The sequence below is a fragment of the Dendrobates tinctorius genome, unplaced genomic scaffold, assembly GCF_039654945.1.
Source record: "Dendrobates tinctorius isolate UK_male_01 unplaced genomic scaffold, ASM3965494v1 ptg000144l, whole genome shotgun sequence".
Lineage (NCBI taxonomy): Eukaryota > Metazoa > Chordata > Amphibia > Anura > Dendrobatidae > Dendrobates > Dendrobates tinctorius.
In genome coordinates this window covers 3,300,630-3,322,789 of record NW_027361811.1, presented here as the reverse complement: position 1 = coordinate 3,322,789, position 22,160 = coordinate 3,300,630, and the positions used below count along the sequence as shown (strand labels likewise).

The following is a 22,160-nucleotide window of genomic DNA, read 5'->3' as shown; positions in this document are numbered from 1 at the left end:
GAAGCGCCAACATATTTGCTTTGCGAGATTCATCCGTGTAACACTTTGATCGCTTTCAGGAAGGCTGTTTGACTTCTTATTCACAAGAACTTTATCTTATACATTTAAGCCCTCAGTGATACCAAATGTAAATTGTATATGAAAAGATCTGCAAAATACTGAAACGTTGGAAATTATTTTCGGCTTCACCACTAAACACATCACCACATACCTTGTGCCCATGATATACATTCTGAACCCATGTGCAAGGGTCACACATCACTTGATTGTGTGCCCTTGACCCAGAGCAGTCTGAAAAACTTGCAACAAATATTTTAGGCGAGACACTAATAGTTGGAGTTGTCATTGAGTAAGGGAAAACACCCATTTAACGTCTTTCCTGAAATTTCACATTTAAAGGGCGGTATTGTGGGATTGATCTACAGAGTGATGGAAATTTGGGAAATGGTGGGATGAAAGGAAGTTATATTTTTGTTCTGTCAGTGTGTAACTTGACTCTGTTCCATTTATAGGCTCTTTGATCTCGCAACTGTTCATGTACATTCATCACCACATTAATATGTTCTCCTCCCCTCGCTTGTCAGTGTTGGAAGTGCACTCATTGTCGTATGCTCGGAGTGTAGGACAATCATCCTGTTCATGTTGGCCTGGGTGCAATGAAAACTGTAGAATGAGAGCATCAGGTGCATTTTGTGTCGTTACTTTAGAAGGGCTTGTAACAAAATCATCGAATTCTATCAAAATGAAGCAACATTATCTGTTCTGTTTATACGGTTTCCCCACAGTTTATCTATAGATAACCATATGCGTCTCTTCTTCTAAAACTCATTGGCAGAGATTTTTCAAAACGAATACAAATTACATTTTCTAGAAGGTCTTTGATAATTGTAAGAGCTTTTAGGCACTGAGGTACTTCTTGTTGGCAGTGACATGGATCTCTGGGAGGCTGGTCATATTACGGTTACCAGAACACCATATTTCGGTGCCTTAACATTTTTAATTACTTAATAAAGATATTCTGCTGATAAATAATTAAAGGTCTTATATTTGTCTTCATCAATGCCTTTTTTTAGCGAAACTAAGAAGAAAATATCTTCAGACCCTCATACATATTATATTAGATAGTTGCCCTCTGAACAATCTTTTGGCCGACAGCTATCTCTTTTGTCTCCCACATACACATGAATGTTTAGCTCAGTCGAACATTAAAGGGAACCTGTCACATGAAAAAATATGAGCTATTAACCTGCTGATATGGGGTTAATCTGCAGGTTAATAACGTTCCAAACTTGACCAGCACCTGTCTACAAATATCTAAAGGGCTGTCACATTGTAGAAGGATCAACTTTATTCTCATTTGCACAAGGAAAGACTAGAAGCAATGGGATGAAACTGAATGGGAGGAGACACAGATTAGATATTAGAAAAAACTTTTTGACAGTTAGAGTGATCAATGAGTGGAACAGGCTGCCACGAGAAGTGGTGAGTTCTCCTTCAATGGAAGTCTTCAAACAGAGGCTGGACAGACATCTGACTGGGATGATTTAGCGAATCCTGCTTTGAGCAGGGGGTTGGACCAGATGGCCCAGGAGGTCCCTTCCAACTCTACGATTCTATGATTCTATGATTTCTAGGAAATTAACTTTATTTTCCCCGGTAGTGTTTAGTGTTCAGCCATAAGGGTGGCACCGGCGCGGTTTCATTCACCGCTCTGTGTACAGAGAGCGACAGCTGTAACAGCAACCCTTTCACTGATTGACAACCGGCTCTAATGCTGAGCTGCTGTCAGTCAGTGCAGGGGGCGTGGCTACAGCTGAATGTTTGTGTCTGCCTCTAGCTCCTCCCCTCTCCATAGAACTTTACGAGCATCAACTGCCATTTCCCATCTCCGTAATGGGAAAGACTGTATTTACTGAAGACAGATTTTACCCTAAAATTGAGAGTGAAAGTTCATTTAAATAGGAGAATGTAGCAGATTTCTCTGAGAATATATATTACAAAGTTGCTTATTTCCATGTGTATTATTGATTTATAAAATAAAAATTATAATGATTATATCTTTCAGCATTTTTGCTAAACTGCTCTATGCGGTGTAACGCATTATTCTTTCCACATTATTCTACAATACATGAAGTTCGTCTGTTATACATTGAAAGTCAGAGTGCTGAAAGCAAATTTAATAAATATCTGGTTGCCTTTAAAAATAAAAAAAATCATAAATTGACTTCTCGTGGGTCAAATGAATCTTGTTGTAAGCAGCTTCTCTCTGCCCTTCGCATTCATCATGAGATCCTCCTTCATTGCCAATTGCTAAGCATGTGTTTGAGTTTGTATGTAACATTGGAAGGTCAGCAGTTGTATTACCGCATAGAAATGACCCTTGTAACGTGTCTCTGGGCTACCAATAGTTCAGATACAAATCTGAGTCACTGCTACCAGGAATAGTTCACAGCGGTACGCTGTCAGTTTTAATCCCTAGTCGAAATGTTATATAAAATCACTTTCTACCCATCCCAGGAATGCATGCTTTCAATAAATATAGCCGATTGATGCTTTTTATAGTTCTCGCGCTCCTTGGGTACACACATATACAACTATTTTCCACAGATTACTTTACAGACATTAGCTAATACAACCTTTTTCAGCTCGCTGCGTCGTCTTCTGTGAAAGGTCTGAAGCAAAAGACATTTAAAACATTTCAGTGTGCTGTTAGGACTCAGCTTTTTCCTTGGTAATCGTTTAAACCGTTATAGAGTATTTCTGCCTTAAACCTATTTATATAGTGACGCAAACAGCATCCTTGTTCAAATACTGCATTAGGGGCGATGAAAAACTCGATTTTAGTATTTAGAAAGAGAGAGCCATACTCAAACATTGCATAGAGTTATTTCAACACCGCTCAAATTTCTGCTCTTGCCCAGACTAAGACACCTATGCAGGGGAAAGGAGTGATAACCCTTTGGGCACCACAGATTGAATGAAGTAAAATTAATGCTTTGTTATCTATACCTGGTAATTGAGAAGTTAAAATGGAAAACGCATTTCTGGGTGGACTTGCTCTGTGAAATTTGCTGTCATGTATCCATTTTTTACATAGTCTGTGTAATGTTCTATTATCTCAAAGGTTATGTTTATGGATGATTTGTGGGTGACTTGAAGAATTGAAAAATGTTAGATGGTCATTCACAAGTTTTTGCTTAGGCCTGTTTCACACTTCCGTTTTTGTGTCCGCCAAACGGATCCGTTTCCATTTTTTTGACGGAAACTGATGCAGACGGATCCGGTTTTTAAAAAACGGATCCGTTTTTTTGACGGATCCGCGGTAACCACTAATGTAAGTCTATGGGACAAAAAAAACGGATCCTGCAAAAAATGGCGGATCCGTTTTTTTACGGAAACCAACGGATTTTGACGGATTTGAAAAAACGGAAGTGTGAAACAGGCCTAATTATACTTGCTATATCATGGAAAAGCGGCATCAGAGCTGAATAAAACATAGTTATCCCTTCTTTATTTCTCATCTCCATTACGAAAATATTAGCTTGTAAAGTTTATATTCTCATTTTCCCCTTCAATCAAGGGGGTGTTGGCACAGATTCACCTCTGTGGGTGTGTCATTTTCCCTTGCTTGACATTGACCAATCATAAGCAGGAGACATCATGCAGGGGAAAAACAATCATGCCCCTAGAGAAGCTTACAGCCTGCTCTCTCCTGTTAGACATGTAATGACTCACAACCCTGCTCTCCAATGCTATCTGACAGCTGGGAGCTACTGTATAGCATAGAGCACAGCTGTGTGCCATTAAAAATGCCTCTTGCAGTTTTCATCTCAGGGCAGTCAGGGTGGGGGAAGGGGAGAGGAAGCACAGAAGAGCTGACAGTACACTGAGATGAAAGCTAGAAGAGGTGTTTGTAATGACATACTGTACAGCTCTGCCCTACTCTATTATCTAGTACAGAGTAGATGCAGAGATCAAGGAGGAGAACAGGACTTTCATTACTTATCTCACAAGAAAAGGCCTGTTCTTTTTTGCAGGGGAAAAAGCACAAACAATAATCTCTGGTAATGCCCCCTTGGTTGAAGGGGAAATTAAGATCTCTTTACACGCTAATATCTCCACAACTGGAATGAGATATAAGTAAAAACAATCTAAGTTTCACTCAGCTCTGCAGCCATTATTCCATGATGTGGCTAGTGTCAAAACAGAAAAAAAAGGAATACTCGGGAGCAGTGGGAATAAACACTGTCCACCCTTGACAGGTGCTCTTTAAGTTGGAAATCCCAAGTTTTATGCATTTTGCAATCTTATTATGTTTGATATTTTGGAATATTATTAGATTTTATTTAATAATTCAAACCTTGGAATTAGCAAAGCAAGACAAGTTTCTGAAAACTGGATAGTATGAGCATAAGACTGATTTTTGGTAGTGATAAGGCGCATTGTGTGAGGTGCAGCTTCATTGGCATGATCTGCTATAAAGCTACCCTAAGTTTGCAATGACATGCAAACCATTTTACCAACTAGATGTCATTTGTAATTTTCCTTAGCACTCAATTGTTGGATTTTCCTGGCAATCTGCTATCTCTACAGGCAATCTCTACAGGTAAAAGGTGGGGTAGCCATACACTTTCCTATGGCAGAAAATGTAGTGGTTCCAAACCCTCTCTAAATTATTGAGCAATCATGTGATAAATAGCCCCTCCAATTTCATCTTTCTGTGAATCTCCACTTTCCGGGACGTCCACCTGACAGCACCATAGAGGACGTCCTCCTCCTTACAGGGACAGGAAAGCACACGAGAGGTTAAAAGGCCATGTCCCACCCCCTTTCCCTCCGTGTTTTTTCCTGTCCCTGCACGGAGGGACACACGAGAGCTTACCGGAGGGGCTCAGGGGATCGTGCGGCCAGTCCAATCCTTCCCCTGTCAAGAGGTCCCGGGGCCGAAACTCCCCGATGGGGAGTCCCTCGGCTCCAAAGGCCAGGAGCAGGACGACGCTCCTGGAGGGAGCCGTTCCTCCCGGTGGGGGGCTCTCGGCTCCAGGGCGGGTCGGCTCCCCGCAGGCGGCTGGCCGAGCGGGCACCGACAGAAGAGGGCACAATCGGGGCTGCCAGGCCAGACGGGCCGGGCCCCGCGGCGGGCCGAGTACCCACAGGACGGCGCCGACGGCTGGCGAGGCAGCACTGGGAGGCCTCCAGCGGAACGCCATAGCAGGCGGGGAGGCGGCTCCCTGCAGGCGGCGGCACCGGGGAACCGAGCGCGGTCGCGCGCAGAAGCCCGGCAGGAAATGGAGGCGCGGCTTACCAGCGTCACATCCGGTGACGTCAGACGCCGGTTTCAAATCCAGGGCGCGCGCGCTCCTGGACCACAGCGCTCTCCAGAGTCGCCACAGGTCGTTCTAGGCTGTGTGACTGCATTGGTCGAGCCTGGAGCAGGATGGAAGGCAACGCTGCAGCTGGTGGAGGGGTAAGTGCGCATAGCGCAGACCACCCTCCCCACCCATCCCCACAGCCCAGATCTGAATAGGTGCCCCTTATGTTATTAGGAAAAGGGAATCCCGGCAGAGTCCCCCTCGGGGAAGGACCCGGCAAAAGCCACCTCCAAATCGGTCAGATGTCCGGTGTGCAGAGCAAAGCTGCCAGACACCTATAGCAAGACCCTATGCGGTCCCTGTACCTCCAGGGTCATAGGCGAGGAACAGCCATCTCTCCTTTCCGAGATGAGGTCGCTGATAAGGGAAGAGATTCAGGCCTCTACAGCCCGGCGTCAGTCCCCCAGCCCTGGGCCAAGTCGCAAGCGTCCAAGGTGGGAACCAGACCCAGTATCAGAAGCGAGCCCTAGCGAGGAATCCGATTTCCGGGACTCAGACCAGGAGGAAGAAGGCGAGATCCTGGGGGATAGACAGGATCAGAGCAGGAAGTACCTATTCAGACTAGAGGATACGGACGAGCTGGTACACGCGGTCAGAAATACCATGCAGATGGAAGAAGTCCCTAAGCCACAGTCCAGACAGGACTTAATGTTTGGAGGACTGGTGTCCCGCAAACAGGTGGTGTTCCCTGTAAGCGAACACATCAAAGCAATGATCCAGGAGGAGTGGAAGGAAGCAGAGCGTCGGTTGACACTCTCCCGGGACTTTAAAAATAGACTGCCCTTCGATCCCGAGGAAACTCGGGCGTGGGAAGAAGTCCCTAAAATCGACGTCTCAGTCGCCAAAGTTACTAAAAAGACGGCTATCCCATCCGAGGACTCATCAGGTCTTCGAGACCCGATGGATAGAAAGGCGGACATCTTGTTAAAAAGAGCATGGGAGTCGTCGGCGGCCCTGATTAGAGCCAACATAGCAGCCACCTCGGTGGCCAGGTCTATGTTCTTGTGGTTGGGGCAGTTGGAGGAACACCTAACCAACAAGACCCCGAGGTCAGAGATACTAGCTTCTCTTCCTCTCTTGAAATCAGCCACGGCATTCCTGTCGGATACGTCGGCGGAATCAGTAAGGTTTGCAGCCAGAAACAGCTCCCTCTCTAATGCGGCCCGGAGAGCAGTCTGGCTTAGATCCTGTTCGGGGGATAACCCTTCTAAAGCAAAGCTATGTGCCATCCCTTTCTCGGGCCTGAGGGTGTTTGGTCCAGCCCTTGATAATATCCTTGAGCTGGTGTCCGATAAGAATAAGGGATTCCCGGAAGGAAAACCCAGGCGGCCCCAGTCCTTTCGGAGAGGCTCCTTCTTCAGAGGACAGGCGGAGTTTAGGGGTCGGGCGAGGTCTAATAGAAGCTCCTACAAAGGCTCCTTCAGCCAAAGTGGGAGGAACAGAGGTCCCCCATTTTCATCAACATCTAGATCGAGGAGACAATGACGCCATAGGCATTGGGGGAGACTTCGCCACTTTGCAGCAAACTGGTCCCGAGTCACCAACAATCAGTGGGTCCTCAGAACCATCAGGGAAGGCTACAGGATAGAGCTCTAGTCTCCTCCCCCCGACAGATATATTGCCCCCACCGTCGTCCGGGAGGACTCCGCAATGTGGTCGGATCTTCAGGACATGTTAGATTCAGGGGTCATAATACCAGTTTCACCGTCAGAAAGAGGGAGAGGGCACTACTCTTCCCTGTTTGCAATCACAAAGAAATCCGGCGAGGCCCGCACCATCATAAACCTGAAGCCACTAAATACTTGGGTCAGATACAGGAGGTTCCGGATGGAATCAATCCGATCCGCAATTCCCCTAATAGACAGCGACGCAGTTATGTGCACCCTAGACCTAAAAAAGGCATACTATCAGGTTCCTATCCATCCCTCATCCCAAAGCCTACTAAGGTTCGCGATCAGCTTACCAGCCCGGACCTGCCATTTCCAGTTCCAGGGTCTTCCATTCGGGCCACCAATAGTTGGCGTGTCGACCCGAACTTGTTCGTCCTCTTTGGAGGTAGGAATAAAGGGAAGAAGGCCTCTAAGGCGTCCATCGCGCGTTGGATTACCTCAGTAATCTCGGAGGCCTACCAAGCTGAAGGCGCCAGCCCGCCAGATTCCTTAAAAGCCCACTCTACGAGGGCGGTATCGGCCTCATGGGCCGAGCGGGCGGGGGCGTCAGTTGATCAGATCTGTCGAGCGGCAACCTGGGCTAGTCTTAATACATTCTGCAAACACTACAAACTAGATGTGTTAGCTGGTCAACAAACCGCATTTGGGAGAAAAGTTCTCCAGGCGGTAATCCCACCCTGAGGAGGTGCTTTGGTACTCTCCATGGTGCTGTCAGGTGGACGTCCTGGAAAATAGGTATTAGACCTACCGGTAATGATGTTTCCAGGAGTCCATCCTGACAGCATGGGTAGTTCCCTCCCGGTTGTGTTATACTGCAATGTACAGTGGGGCAAAAAAGTATTTAGTCAGTCAGCAATAGTGCAAGTTCCACCACTTAAAAAGATGAGAGGCGTCTGTAATTTACATCATAGGTAGACCTCAACTATGGGAGACAAACTGAGAAAAAAAAATCCAGAAAATCACATTGTCTGTTTTTTTTTCATTTTATTTGCATATTATGGTGGAAAATAAGTATTTGGTCAGAAACAAGCAATCAAGATTTCTGGCTCTCACAGACCTGTAACTTCTTCTTTAAGAGTCTCCTCTTTCCTCCACTCATTACCTGTAGTAATGGCACCTGTTTAAACTTGTTATCAGTATAAAAAGACACCTGTGCACACCCTCAAACAGTCTGACTCCAAACTCCACTATGGTGAAGACCAAAGAGCTGTCAAAGGACACCAGAAACAAAATTGTAGCCCTGCACCAGGCTGGGAAGACTGAATCTGCAATAGCCAACCAGCTTGGAGTGAAGAAATCAACTGTGGGAGCAATAATTAGAAAATGGAAGACATACAAGACCACTGATAATCTCCCTCGATCTGGTGCTCCACGCAAAATCCCACCCCGTGGGGTCAGAATGATCACAAGAACGGTGAGCAAAAATCCCAGAACCACGCGGGGGGACCTAGTGAATGAACTGCAGAGAGCTGGGACCAATGTAACAAGGCCTACCATAAGTAACACACTACGCCACCATGGACTCAGATCCTGCAGTGCCAGACGTGTCCCACTGCTTAAGCCTGTACATTTCCGGGCCCGTCTGAAGTTTGCTAGAGAGCTTTTGGATGATCCAGAGGAGTTTTGGGAGAATGTCCTATGGTCTGATGAAACCAAACTGGAACTGTTTGGTAGAAACACAACTTGTCGTGTTTGGAGGAAAAAGAATACTGAGTTGCATCCATCAAACACCATACCTACTGTAAAGCATGGTGGTGGAAACATCATGCTTTGGGGCTGTTTCTCTGCAAAGGGGCCAGGACGACTGATCCGGGTACATGAAAGAATGAATGGGGCCATGTATCGTGAGATTTTGAGTGCAAACCTCCTTCCATCAGCAAGGGCATTGAATATGAAACGTGGCTGGGTCTTTCAACATGACAATGATCCAAAGCACACCGCCAGGGCAATGAAGGAGTGGCTTCGTAAGAAGCATTTCAAGGTCCTGGAGTGGCCTAGCCGGTCTCCAGATCTCAACCCTATAGAAAACCTTTGGAGGGAGTTGAAAGTCCGTGTTGCCAAGTGAAAAGCCAAAAACATCACTGCTCTAGAGGAGATCTGCATGGAGGAATGGGCCAACATACCAACAACAATGTGTGGCAACCTTGTGAAGACTTACAGAAAACGTTTGACCTCTGTCATTGCCAACAAAGGATATATCACAAAGTATTGAGATGAAATTTTGTTTCTGACCAAATACTTATTTTCCACCATAATATGCAAATAAAATGAAAAAAAAACAGACAATGTGATTTTCTGGATTTTTTTTTCTCAGTTTGTCTCCCATAGTTGAGGTCTACCTGTGATGTAAATTACAGACGCCTCTCATCTTTTTAAGTGGTGGAACTTGCACTATTGCTGACTGACTAAATACTTTTTTGCCCCACTGTATTATGTCATGTCATATGCTGTAATATGATCGTTTCATTAAACCGTTTCTAGTATCATCCACCTTGTGGTACTTGTCAAATCACTGAGGGAAAGGGGGTGGGACATGGCCTTTTAACCTCTCGTGTGCTTTCCTGTCCCTGTAAGGAGGAGGAGGACGTCCTCCATGGTGCTGTCAGGATGGACTCCTGGAAACATCATTACCGGTAGGTCTAATACCTATTATTGCGAATAGAGGTGAGTCTCAAAAAAAAAACTACCACTAGGATGTTTGCAGTGTTTAGAATATTTGGTTGATTTTTTTTTTTTTCTTATAAAGTTTTGTTCATCTCAATCACTGCTCTCTGAAATTGGGATTAACCTAACTGCTCATCAGTTTGTACTTCTATCTGATCATGTGCTCCAATGGTTCATGTAGGCTATGGAGATATATTTGAACCTTTCGCCTAATTATGTGTCAGGTTTTTCTTTTGAGTATGATATCTAAAATGGAAGTTATAGCAAGTACATTTCAAAGATATGGGCATGAAAATTTCCTCTTCAGAGAGGACGATAACTAGAACTCTAGCGCCACCTATTGTAAGTAGCAATCCTAAAAATCACTATTGACTTTTCTATATGGGTTTGGAGATCTTGGATATGGCCACTCATTATTGTAATATTGATGGATTATGGTTCAAATGGGCTTTCCCCCTCAATCTATAGCCTATCCTCAGCAAAGGTGATAACTGCATGATCATTGATGGCAGGAGCATTGGGAACCACGACTGATCAAGAGAATGGGGATAAAACCATATGAATGGCTGAAAGTTGTCTATGCCTGATGACTGCTCCATTCATAGCCATTTCATCAGTCCCACAGAGGTTGGGTTGAGCATGCATTTTAATACTTAAGGCTGGTTTCACATTTTTGTCTGTGTGCGCGGCGTTTGATCCGCATAGATCCGCATGCGTACATATATTTAACATGGTGTACGCAGGGACATGTGTTGGCATGCTTTTGTGTACGCATGCATTGTTTCGCAGTGCATGGCGAAGGCAACATGTTGCATTTTTTGAGACGTCAAAAATCTGTCAAATATGCGCAGGCATGGGCATGCGGATGAGTGCGTAAAAAACGCATTACTGTCTATGGGAACACATTGGTACGCATGAACATGCGTACACGTGTTCGATACTCATGCGTTCTTCAAAATGTAAATAGAAATCTCATGAGACACACCCATTTTTGCTGGTGTCATATCGAACGCATGCGCATAAACAACGCAAACGCATGCAAAAACGCATGCACACGCAGTTTTTACCGTCATGCATAAGATGATGCGCATACAAAATGCTGCATAAACATGCATTTTGCGTGCGTTACTGCATGCGGATGATACGCTGCGGACTCAAACACTAATGGGAACCTAACCTTAGCCAGGGTCTATCTAGATCTACTGGGGTTCCAGCAGTCTAACCCCAGAGATCATGCACCGTTTATTCCCAGACTTAGTGGGTTACTCCTGTAAGAATAGTCGGAATGGAAGTAAACTATTTCGGCCTTTCCTGGCTCGGTCTCATGCAGTGGACAGTCTTCCATCATCATGCATAATATAATGTACACTTTATTTGAAAGAATTCTATGTATTACTATCTGTAACAAGGCTTAGATGCGATAGACATGTAACATGTGGCCCATATTTGTACATGGAGCACACAGTGAAGTTTACCAGTGTTCCTTATTGGAGCTGTAATGTAAATGTATCTCTTTAAGGACATAAGGACTCTGTAGCATAAATCAGGTTGTGGGATTCCTGGCATGTGGGATCTTGTGTGCTTTCAGTCTGGCTTGAGTAATCCCAGAAGGGACAGGTACAAATCATACTAATGAGCTTCACCATAAATGTAAATTATGGTTCTGTCTCCCACTCAGCTCAGAGAATTTCCTAACTACATCTGTTCAGTTTGTTGTGTATTTGGTATTGCTACATCAGAACATCAACACTAACACTTATTATAACAGAATGCACATTTTCGCTCTTGTTTGTGGTCAATTCACAACATTTTTAAAATCTGTTAAGAAATTTGGAAAACATGTAGTTTTAAATGTGGATGTATTTAAAGAGGATCTGTCACCAGGTTAAAAGTGTCCAGCGTTTGTTCTTTTATTCCCGATGCTCCCCTGAATATTCTGTTTTTGTGTTTTCTTTTTTTCATTTTATTCGAAGGGGTTGTCCACTACTCATTCCCCATGCTTGGTCCCGATAAAATAAAAAAGCTTATACTTACCTCCCATGCCCAGCGCATGACGTTCCTGTGGTGTCGGCACTCCCGATCCCATTCTCTCGTGCAGCTGTATGACACTTGGTGCACGGGGCCCAATCACCACTGGTGTCACTGTCCCCACCTTCTGTCGAATTGAACAAGAAGGGGAAATGAGAGATCATCCGCATCCTGGGCTTTCTTTTCATGTTCAGTTTTTCCAAAGGAAGGGACAGTGACACCAGTGCTGATTGGGCGCCTGGATCACGTGTCATAATAAGTACTGCCACTCGGTGCACAAAGCTGTGGCCAATCATTTTATATACACCTTCCCACCTGCCTGGTTTCCCTCAATCTTCACGCTTCACTGACAACTTTGGATTCAAGGGCAGAAATTGATGGAAATCAAGCCACAACATCATGCACCAAGAGAATGTACTTAGCTTGAACAGTCACTCTGTGTTGACAGGCTCCCTTTAAATTATCCTTTATTCATATCCATCCACTGTCCATATGTTCTATACTAGCCACTGCTGTGTTGTTTGCACTGTTCAATGTGGATAGTGGCCTGTGAGTAGGCCTGGTGTACTGTGATTGACAGCCCTGGTCTATGTTCTGATGCATAGTACTTTCATGGGAAAATACAGGGCTCTGAGCATTTTAAAACTTTGCTAACTTTTATTTTAATAAATGTGTTAGGGAAATGGTTTTGTGACAGATTCTAATTTGTAGGAATTACTGGTTCACTGGTTCTCATCACACTTGTTAGTACAGGCTTAATCATAGACTGCACTGCTCTTCTGTTCTCATAATGACATATGATGGAAGAACTTGTGACCAGACCTGTTGACCAGCCTCCTCCAACCGAAGAATAGGTTTCCTATGCGCTATTTTTTTTTTTCAATAGGAGGAGACAGATGGACAGGTCTGGTCATATGCCCTTATGAAAGCTGCCATTTTTGAAACAGCAGTTTTGTGCAGTCTTTTAGGAAACTTCCCTTTACTTGTAATACACGTATATTAGAAGCTGAAACAAAATCATGTCCCTAAGCCCACTCGTAAAAATAAAGTTAAAGTGGAGAACCAATGTAATCTGTATTGGCCTATGAATGACTTACCGCAGGACTGTGATATAATAGCAAAACAACTACACTCAACCATTATATCCTTTCAACTCTGTTGCTCCTTTGTTTGGCTGTAGTGACCACCTGCTGTCTAGACATGTGACAGCTGCAGCCAATCACTGCCTCAGTAGTGTAAGCACAAGACAACTGAGGCCAGTTGTGCCCGCTGCAGACAAGTAAACAAAGACTGAGAAAAGATGTATAGCGGTGGGGGGTATAATAAGTGAGGATTAGTTCCATAGGTACTTTATCGTTTTGCCTGCCTTTGGCCTGTTCTATGGTCAATGATGTTATTGGTTCTTTTATTGCCTGTTTGTTACGCAATCCCCAAATGTGCTGTTGGCTGCCTAACAGCTGCAAATCAAGCAGCTGAAGGGACTCGAACATACTCTACAAGCACTCCCAGATTAGCAACAAAGCAGGGCCCAATACTTGAAAGAAGATTAAAGGCGGTAACCCAAAGCAATAAACCGCCATAGTGATAAGTGGTTCCACTCAAAAAGCATATTCACACAAGGAGAAAAATGAGTGATTGAATCCAAACTATATCTGAAAAGTTATCACAATCTTTATTATTACAAATGTAGACAATGGTCATAAATAGCAAAACTGCACATAACAAATTGACACCAAAATCAGGAAGGAAAAGCGAAAAGGGGGGGTAAGAGAAGCCAAATGCACAAATGAACTACGCCGGAATTGTGTCAATATAGCCCGAATAACATGTGAGTCCTACACCAATGCCCATGTTAAATCCTGATATAACCTTAATAGGTTTAGAGACAATGATCTCTCAGAGCTGGCTGGTCAGCATGAGATTAAACAGCGTGTTATCAATAGCGGTAAACCGACCCATATAATATATAAGTTGTGTCATGACAGCACAAAAATGTTAACATAAAGGGGAGGCTTACCGGGTGGTGCACAGGTACCCCAGACGTATAGGGCGATCCCCGACGCGCGTTTCACGCTACCAAAGCGCTTTCTTCAAGGAGATTTACTCATATAATATATGACATGTGCAGTATAACAATTTAATCTTAGTGAAGAACTCTCTCTGGTGTCCAGCGCCGGTCTTCTCCTCTTCTCAGTGACCTCACCCCTCTGTAGACTCTCCACATCACACCGTGCTCTGCATGATCTACAAGTGGCTTTTACAATGTAAGCACATGGAGCCTCAGAACAAGGCTCCATAGGCTTTCATTGTAAAAGAGATTTCCAGCTCACATATAGAGTATAGAGTAAGCCCGCTAGTCAAGATTATGGTGACATCATTGAGAAGAGGAGAACAACAGCACTAGACACCAGAGAGAGCAACAGTAGGTGAGTATATTAATATTCATACACCATACATATTTGAACACACATTTAATAAAATAAAATACAGATGGGAGTGATTCTTTAATTTTGATAAAAAATGTATATTCAGCACAAAGATTTAATTCATTCAGTCCATTCATTGTTGCAGTAAATGAATGGATAATGCTGTTCTATGTTAGCATTTTTCTTGTTTATATATCAGCTTTTTTTCATGGTTGATGTCTGAGATTTTTACTGCTATATAGAAATATAGCACATGTTTCAAATAACCCGATTATGTATGGCCAGATGTTATGAAAAAGTATCAATCCTATGTTCTTTTAAGAAGGTTAAGCAAAAGTTTGCAATCACTGAAAATTCTGAAAGTACACGTGTATTTATTAGGCCTTCATTTTAAATAGAAAGCTTATTGTCACCTTTATTTAGAGGGAAAAGATAGCAAAGGAGTGGCTGTGGCATAAGTCATGATAAAATTGGCTTACTTATCAGAACAGAATTTTGCAACAATGATTAAGGAATTGGCATGATGAACGTTGTATGTGCAAGTCTGTGTTGTGAGCTAGAGGTCACCGAGGAAGGCAGCTTTATATGGCTATGTCTGGCTGTGTCCTTGCAGATGCACATTTTGAAGAGTTCATGTTGCGAATGAATAAATAATTCAACAAAAAAAAGATTTTTTTCCTTTTTTGTAAAAAAAAATCAAACTTGACGTTCTTTATTTATAAATTTCAGACTGTTTTCTGTACTTCCATTTCTATCAATCAATGCTTCTTTGATCACGGATTTCTCATTTTTGCATGTTTTAACCCATTTAAATTTAAAACTAGAGATATAATATTTTACAGAATAAAAAAAATAAAATGCATTTATTTTTTATTTTCATAATTTCTTGTTTTCCAAGAATATGTCTAAATACCTTTTACGAGCCACATGTACTTTTGTATTCATTATTGTAGCTTATGTTTTCATTGCTCCAGTTATTGTCTATGTAAACTAAAATATGGCATTTAAAAAATTGTATATATCCCCTTGATGTTCTATATATGTCTCTGGTAGCATACCGGGCAAATGTCGGTTTTATCTTATGCAATTTATTTCAGCCTGTTGGAGATTGCTTCTAAAAGCGAACACTCATTTGTAGATGGATGGCTTTCGGTTGATGGGTCAACAGGTGTTCCACCTGACCTTTAGGCTGGGTTCACACGTAGCGGAACTCCCGCGGAAGTTACCGTGGGAATTCCATGCAAATTGCCTCTTCAGAAAGAAAGAGGACTTTTACTCTACAGCGCCACCTATTGGTAGTAGCGATCCTACAAGTCACAATCAACCCTTTAACGAGTCTTGTAGTATGACTTAGGATACAAGCCAAATTAGAATCTCAATTTGCAGACACGGTGTTTCGAGCTGTTGGCTCTCGTCAGTGCAAAGTATGAGATCTGATTTGGCAAGGTGAGAGGCTCTGGACTAGGGTCTAAGAAGTAAGGTTTCTCCTTGCGGAGAGTGACATGCCAGCTGTGGCTTGTCAAGGTAAGGAGACTTATTCGCCGTGCAATGCTCCTCTGGGAAAATAATATGCAAATTGCCTCTTCAGAAAGAAAGAGGACTTTTACTCTACAGCGCCACCTATTGGTAGTAGCGATCCTACAAGTCACAATCAACCCTTTAACGAGTCTTGTAGTATGACTTAGGATACAATTCCGGAATTCCATTCCGCGGGAAAAACGCATTTTAAATTCCCGCGATTTTCCCTCAGAAAAACTAGCGATTTGCAAGCGTAATTAGCTTGCAGAATGCTAGCGTTTTCCAAGCGATCTGTAGCATCGCTTGGAGAACTGATTGACAGGTTGGTCACACTCGTCAAACATAGTGTTTGACGAGTGTGACCAACTTTTTACTACTGAGGCTGCCTATGCAGCATCAGTAGTTATAAAGATCTGTTAAAAATAATAATAAAAAAAAAATTAGGTTATATTCACCTTCCGATGTCCCGCGCAGCGTCCCCAGGCCTCCGCGATGCTCCGGCAGGTCCCGTTCCCAGTGATGCATTGCGGCAATGACCTTTGATGATGTCCGATGACCGCTACAGCATCGCGAGACAGCGACGTCAGCAAAGGTCATTATCGCAATGCATTACTGGGAACGGGACCTGCCGCGTGTATCGCTGAAGCATGGGGACGCTGCGCGGGACGCCGGAAGGTGAATATAACCCAATTTTTTGTTTTTTTATTCTATTTTTTACAGGAATATGGTACCCACAGCCCGGATGACAGTCTCCTCTCCTCCGGTCCGTGGGTACCATCCACAAATGTTCTGCTTACTTTTCGCATGGTGGGCACAGCCACATGCGGAAAGTAAGCAGAACAATGCATTCCTATGTGGGCGGAATTGCCACGATTCCGCAAAATAATGAGCGTGCAGCATATTTTTCTGCGATGCGGTTCCGCCGCTGGAAAATCCGCAGCATTAGCACAGCATTGCGGAATCCCATAGGATTGCATGGGATACTGTTTTTTTGCGTTTTCGCTGCAAAATCACGCCTTAAAAACACAACGTGTAAACGCAGCCTAAGAAGCATGCTCACTTTGGCCAAGTATTTGTTTGTTCTCAATGGTAAAAATGGGTAAAGGGCCTTTTAAATGAGGCAATAATGTCAGCGTCATTGGTACAGATGATCACTCATAATCATTGCCAATTGTAAACATACCCAACAATAGAATTGTATTTTTTGCCGGTTTATCAATAATCACATCTTTTATGTTGACATAAAAACGGTTTGTCGTCAGCACTTCATCTGGTTCCAACAGGCATCTACCTGTTGCTTTTAATTAAAACTGCATCAGAAGGGAGGGATAAATTAATAATGGTACAATCATTTGTATAAAAGCCTCACAATTATTGAACCATACACTACTGAACAATGACATTGCAACACCAAGAAGGAAAAGTCATGAAATTATGAAAATCATAGGTTGATAGATATGAAAATTGCATGCAGAGGATAGAAAAATGGAAACAAAATTTTCAATACATCTTGATTTGTAAAGTATTGAATATGAGCTCTAGCAGCAGATATACACGCACTTACATGCTTTGGTGTTCTATCAATGAGGTTATTATTGGATGTCTGAAGAATGTTCTGCCACACCTAATGCACATGGGCACAGAAATAATCAAGATCTGCCGCTTCCAGATCACTTTTCAATTACAGACCAATGATGTCCCATATGTGCTTCATGGGAGAGATCCAGAGAGGTGGCTCCTGGAACACTTTGTAAAAAATGGCCGTACTTGATTGATCCATTCTGCACTGTAAATGAAATTGGACCTCACATACCAAGGCTAAGGCTAATAATGCAGAGCAAGATTGTAATAGAGGCCAGAAAATACATCTATCCTCTTCAGCGAGTTCCACTCTTGTCTTGGGTGCAATAATAACCAGAGATTGGTTTGGAGACAACGTGGGCAATGCCATGCTAAGGCGTGTTAGCACATATATTTCTGTGCTCATATGTTTCATACTCGATACTGAATAAATTTTGATGTTGAATTCAGGTATGGCCAATGTGACAACATTACGTTTATTCTTAATTATGCCACTCGTATTATTCAGTAGACCCAGGGACATAAGCTATTGTTCATATCATTGACTCATGTTGTAGATTGAAATCAAGTTTGTTGATTTGTTGTAAATGGCTGCTGATTACCTATTGTATCTATCCCTGCAGCTTATTGTTCTGCTATCTTTGAGGGACAAAGATGTAGGTTAATTGAACAATCAATGCTAATTTGGTGAATGCCTGCTGACTACCTATTGTATCAGTCCATGCTGCTTGTTCTGCAAATAATTAAAGGACAAAATATGCAGATTAATTGAACATTCAAACAATGAGAGATGACCTCTTCCCAGCTACCCCAAACCTGTGGATAATGGCCTGAAAGAAAGCTGTGGGTATAAAAGGGACCTCGCTCTGCCTACAGAGAGACTCTTGAGGACAGCTGCGAAGTCACTATGGATCCAACCAGAGTAATACAGATTTGATCCACTGCTCATCACTGAACATACAGAGGCATTAGGAGAACCTAGGTTGGGTCCTGGCCACATACCTCAATAGACTATGTCAGCATCCTAAACTTGCTGCTATCTCCTCTCTTTGGATGCCCACCAAAAGCGGGGCGCTACTGGTTGGGATAGTTAGCCCTGGAAGTCCTGACGTTGCAGATGTTCTAATTCCCAGTGAGCCAATGGAAGAGTGAGACTCTATCATTTTGACCATCTTATGTACTTGCTGGGAAAGTACTATATGTTATGGACTGTTGGTGATCCAATAAAATATCACCCCACTGTGTTACCATCACCCTGTGTTGTCTGAGTAGTATTCTCCCCCTGGTGAAAGAGTATAGGCATTCAGTGGGATAAGCCCTTGTCCATGTAGTCTTTCTAAGGACAGCCAGGCCAGTAGACGAAAGCACCCACTGCCTGTCGTGTCTCCACAGCCAACATTTATCATACAAAAAAAGGAATAGTGTAAGCACACAGTGATTTTGTGACCATAATGCTGACCTGTAGAGACTTTGTTATTATGCATAAGGCATTGCTGTGTGCATGAGACACTAAAGGGGTTGTTCAGTCCAAAATCTGCACTCACTCTATGTGACTGTAGACTTATGAATCCTCCCAGTGATCATGCCCACTGGACGGTCATTAGTCGGGGAGCAGCGTCGCTCTATACAAGTGTATGGAGCGAGGCTGCACCCATTGGGCAGACTCTGGCCCGGAGTATGTATGACGCATACATACCCTCCAGTCCCACCTCAGAAATCGGTGAATCCTCGCAGGGCACACTGTGTGTATTGGGGGGATTCATAAGTCTGCATCATACAGAGTGACTAAACTTATCAATTTGGACCGAACAACACCTTTAAGGTATACGCAAACATAAAAGTGCATTACTGCTATATAGATAGTACTTATAAATGTGAAGTTCTTAGTTCACATTATTATCAAATTGTGAGAGCACTTGTACATTTATTGTCCCAGCACTCCTCTGTCCAAAGCTGTTTTTAAGTAGAGCTGGATCCTACCTGATCTTTAAATTTGTAGGCTGAGGAGAGGTAAGTATGTTAGTGTAGGTACCCATCTCATGAGGTCGCTTGTAGATGGTCACACATAGATATTCTACATATCAGTAATAACTTTGAAATTCATGTATTCAATGTTGAGATGTAACTTGGAGCACTTAGGGTGTAGTTGTGTGTTGTGATATCGTTGAAGCACCATGCACCTGTACAATATTTTCATTTTGCTAGGAGGTGCTTATTATTTTTATTTGTTATAGATACATGCATAGATAATTAAAATACTGTATGGAAAAAAGAAAATGTAACAGGGTTCAATATAAGAGACTTACAAACATTTTTTTAAAGATATATTTGTTATTCTTTTTCTATTCCTTTTTGAATAAAACCAGAACATATCAATTAAATATATACAGTCTCATATATATTCATCATTAAACTGTTTATGAGGATTGGTAACGCTTATCCGTTAGTCATTTAATTTGAATTTTGGTGCCGAAGCTGCAGGAGCCTAAAAACGTGTAGAGCCAAGCCCTGAGTGTGTTCTGCTACTGACGGAGCTACTCCCTTCCTATTTTCCCCCTTGGGGTGCAAAGTCCTGTAAAAGGCAGCGTCTGCTGATTGAGAACTTCTGGCAAGAAGAATGAGGTGAAATGGGAATGTACAGCCTTGAGATTTCGCTAGGAGGGCGTGTTTTAAAATGTTTCAGGGAGAAAATGAGTCATAAAGTAAATGAGTCACAGAGATTCAAATCTGTTTTTAGCATATCTTCATTTCTGTGAAGAAAGACTAAATCGCTAAATAAAACTGACAAATGTTCATTTTTTATGTCTATGACAAAGACGTGTGCATGCAAGATAATACAAAACCTAAGTAAAGGAGAAAGTCTTTTTTAGCTCACCTGTCCACTTTGTGCACGGCAGCCATTCCAGGAAAATCTAATACGTAGTGAAAAAATCCAGCACCAAGAGGTTGCACTCCAGCAAACTTTATTCCAAAATCTTCATATAAAAGCATACACAACCGACAATAGATAAAATGGTAGAAATAGCAGAGGTCCCAGACACCAGTTACGTGTTTCAGGGCCAAATATGCCCCTTAGTCATAACCAGGTTATAAGGTTATGACTAAGGGGCATATTTGGCCCTGAAATGCATAAAGCGGTGTCTGGGACCTCTGCTATTTCTGCCATTTTTTCTATTGTCGGTTGTCTATGCTTTAATATGAAGATTCTGGAATAAAGTTCGCTGGAGTGCAACCTCTTGGTGCTGGATTTTTTCACTACGTAATACAAAACCTAGGAGGTAGAATAAAAGTCTCATAGGCCAAAAAATGCACTAGTCAAAGTTTTTTGTTTTTTTTTAATTTACTTTTATTCTTTCCATAAAATCCTATAGCAACATATGCAAGCCAGAATTCAAAAATAGAATACAGCCTAAAAACACAAGGACAAAACTCTCGCCTGCATTGTGCAATACATATATCAACGGCTTTCCAAAATTTATCCAGCTATATGTGCAACACGGCGCTGCTTATCAAGACATCTTGTGCTCAGATAACAGTGCTCAGCACAGCAATAGAAGAATATCCATAAAGCTCAGGAATAATGTAGTGGCTCTTCATTCCTTTAAATATGCACTTTTATTTCAATTAAATATCATATGGACTGCACTGGGTAGACGGCACTCCCATCGACCCATATGATTCAGAGGGATGGAGTGCCGCTACATTCTTCTTGAACTTTATAGATACAGCCTGTATTGCTGGATTATATTTCTGAATTCTGGCTTTAAAAAGGCAGCTAACTGCCAAAACATTGCCATGCATATACTGTATGTTGCTATACGTTTTTAAGGATGGGATAAAAGTAAAATTTTTTCCACAAAGAAAACAATCCCCGTGCCACTATTTTCTGGACATTATTTGGCTGCTTGGCTTGGTGGGAGGCAATATCGAGGGCACACAGAAATATTCGCAAATGGTGCATGAAACTCTTTTCAATTTTTTTGGGATATTTCTAGTTGAGCTATACAAAGCCCTAGGTGTGAAACTGTTTTGCCTACAGAACATCTGTCATTTCATTTATACACATTAGATCATGCATATGGTTATGCATGGTTGTGTGCCTAGTGTTATGTAGAAAGCAATCTGTAAGCCTTAACATTCACTTGGAAGCAAGTAAGCAAAGGAGTTTTCTGTATCTCCCATTTATTTCAGGCTCGCTCAAAGAAGGTTCCAAAGATGAGGAATCAACCAGTCACATGCACAATTACATAAAATATCAGTATGAAATGGATGGATTCATACTTCAGACTTAGGCGTGGTCTGGTGGCCATTTTTCCACGGCAAATCTTACAGTGAGTCTTCTACTGTTGACGCTACACATTGTCCATGCTTGGGGGATCATTGGTGTCTGCAATGGTCTTCTAGTTGTAATGTGTTCTGGTTCTTCTTAGTGAAACCTATAATGCTAACTTTTTAGCCAAATGTATTTTTATATGAAGCATGAATCCCCTTTACGTTTATTTCTTCATGAAAATTAAATTCTTGGCATTCTAATAATAAAATACCTTGTAATAGTGTACTACACGTTTACTGTTCAAATTTTCCCTTCCATTTGACATCCATTTCCTTAGTCACCCACGACTGCTGTTATATTTTTTATGCACACCATCTATGATCCCCTGTAGTTATTTCTATTTCAGCACTGAAAATCATTACCAGAATGTAGTGGAATTCTAAAAGATGGCATTGAACATGGCATGTTCAACAACTTTTTCTTTATTTCATGTTCAGTTCCAGTTTTCGTCATCACTATAAAATTTCTGTACAGCATATAGTTAATGCATTGTGTATTAGGCCTGTTTCACACATCAGTTTTTTTCGTCAGTTAAAATCCGCTAAAATGGCGGACAACGGATCCGTTC

The 22,160-nt window shown here is 42.5% G+C and overlaps 1 protein-coding gene across 14 annotated transcripts in view; it reads left to right on the top strand.

Moving 5' to 3' along the window:
• AOPEP (aminopeptidase O (putative)) overlaps window positions 1-22,160 on the top strand; it is a 767,795-nt gene that overhangs the window by 690,943 nt on the left and 54,692 nt on the right. The window contains exon 15 of one of the 14 annotated variants that reach the window (XR_012220365.1): window positions 21,451-21,590. The exons of the other annotated variants lie outside the window; for them this stretch is intronic. The gene's annotated coding sequence lies outside the window, so the exon portion shown is untranslated. The remainder of the gene's footprint in view (window positions 1-21,450; window positions 21,591-22,160) is intronic. 14 annotated transcript variants of the gene reach the window in all.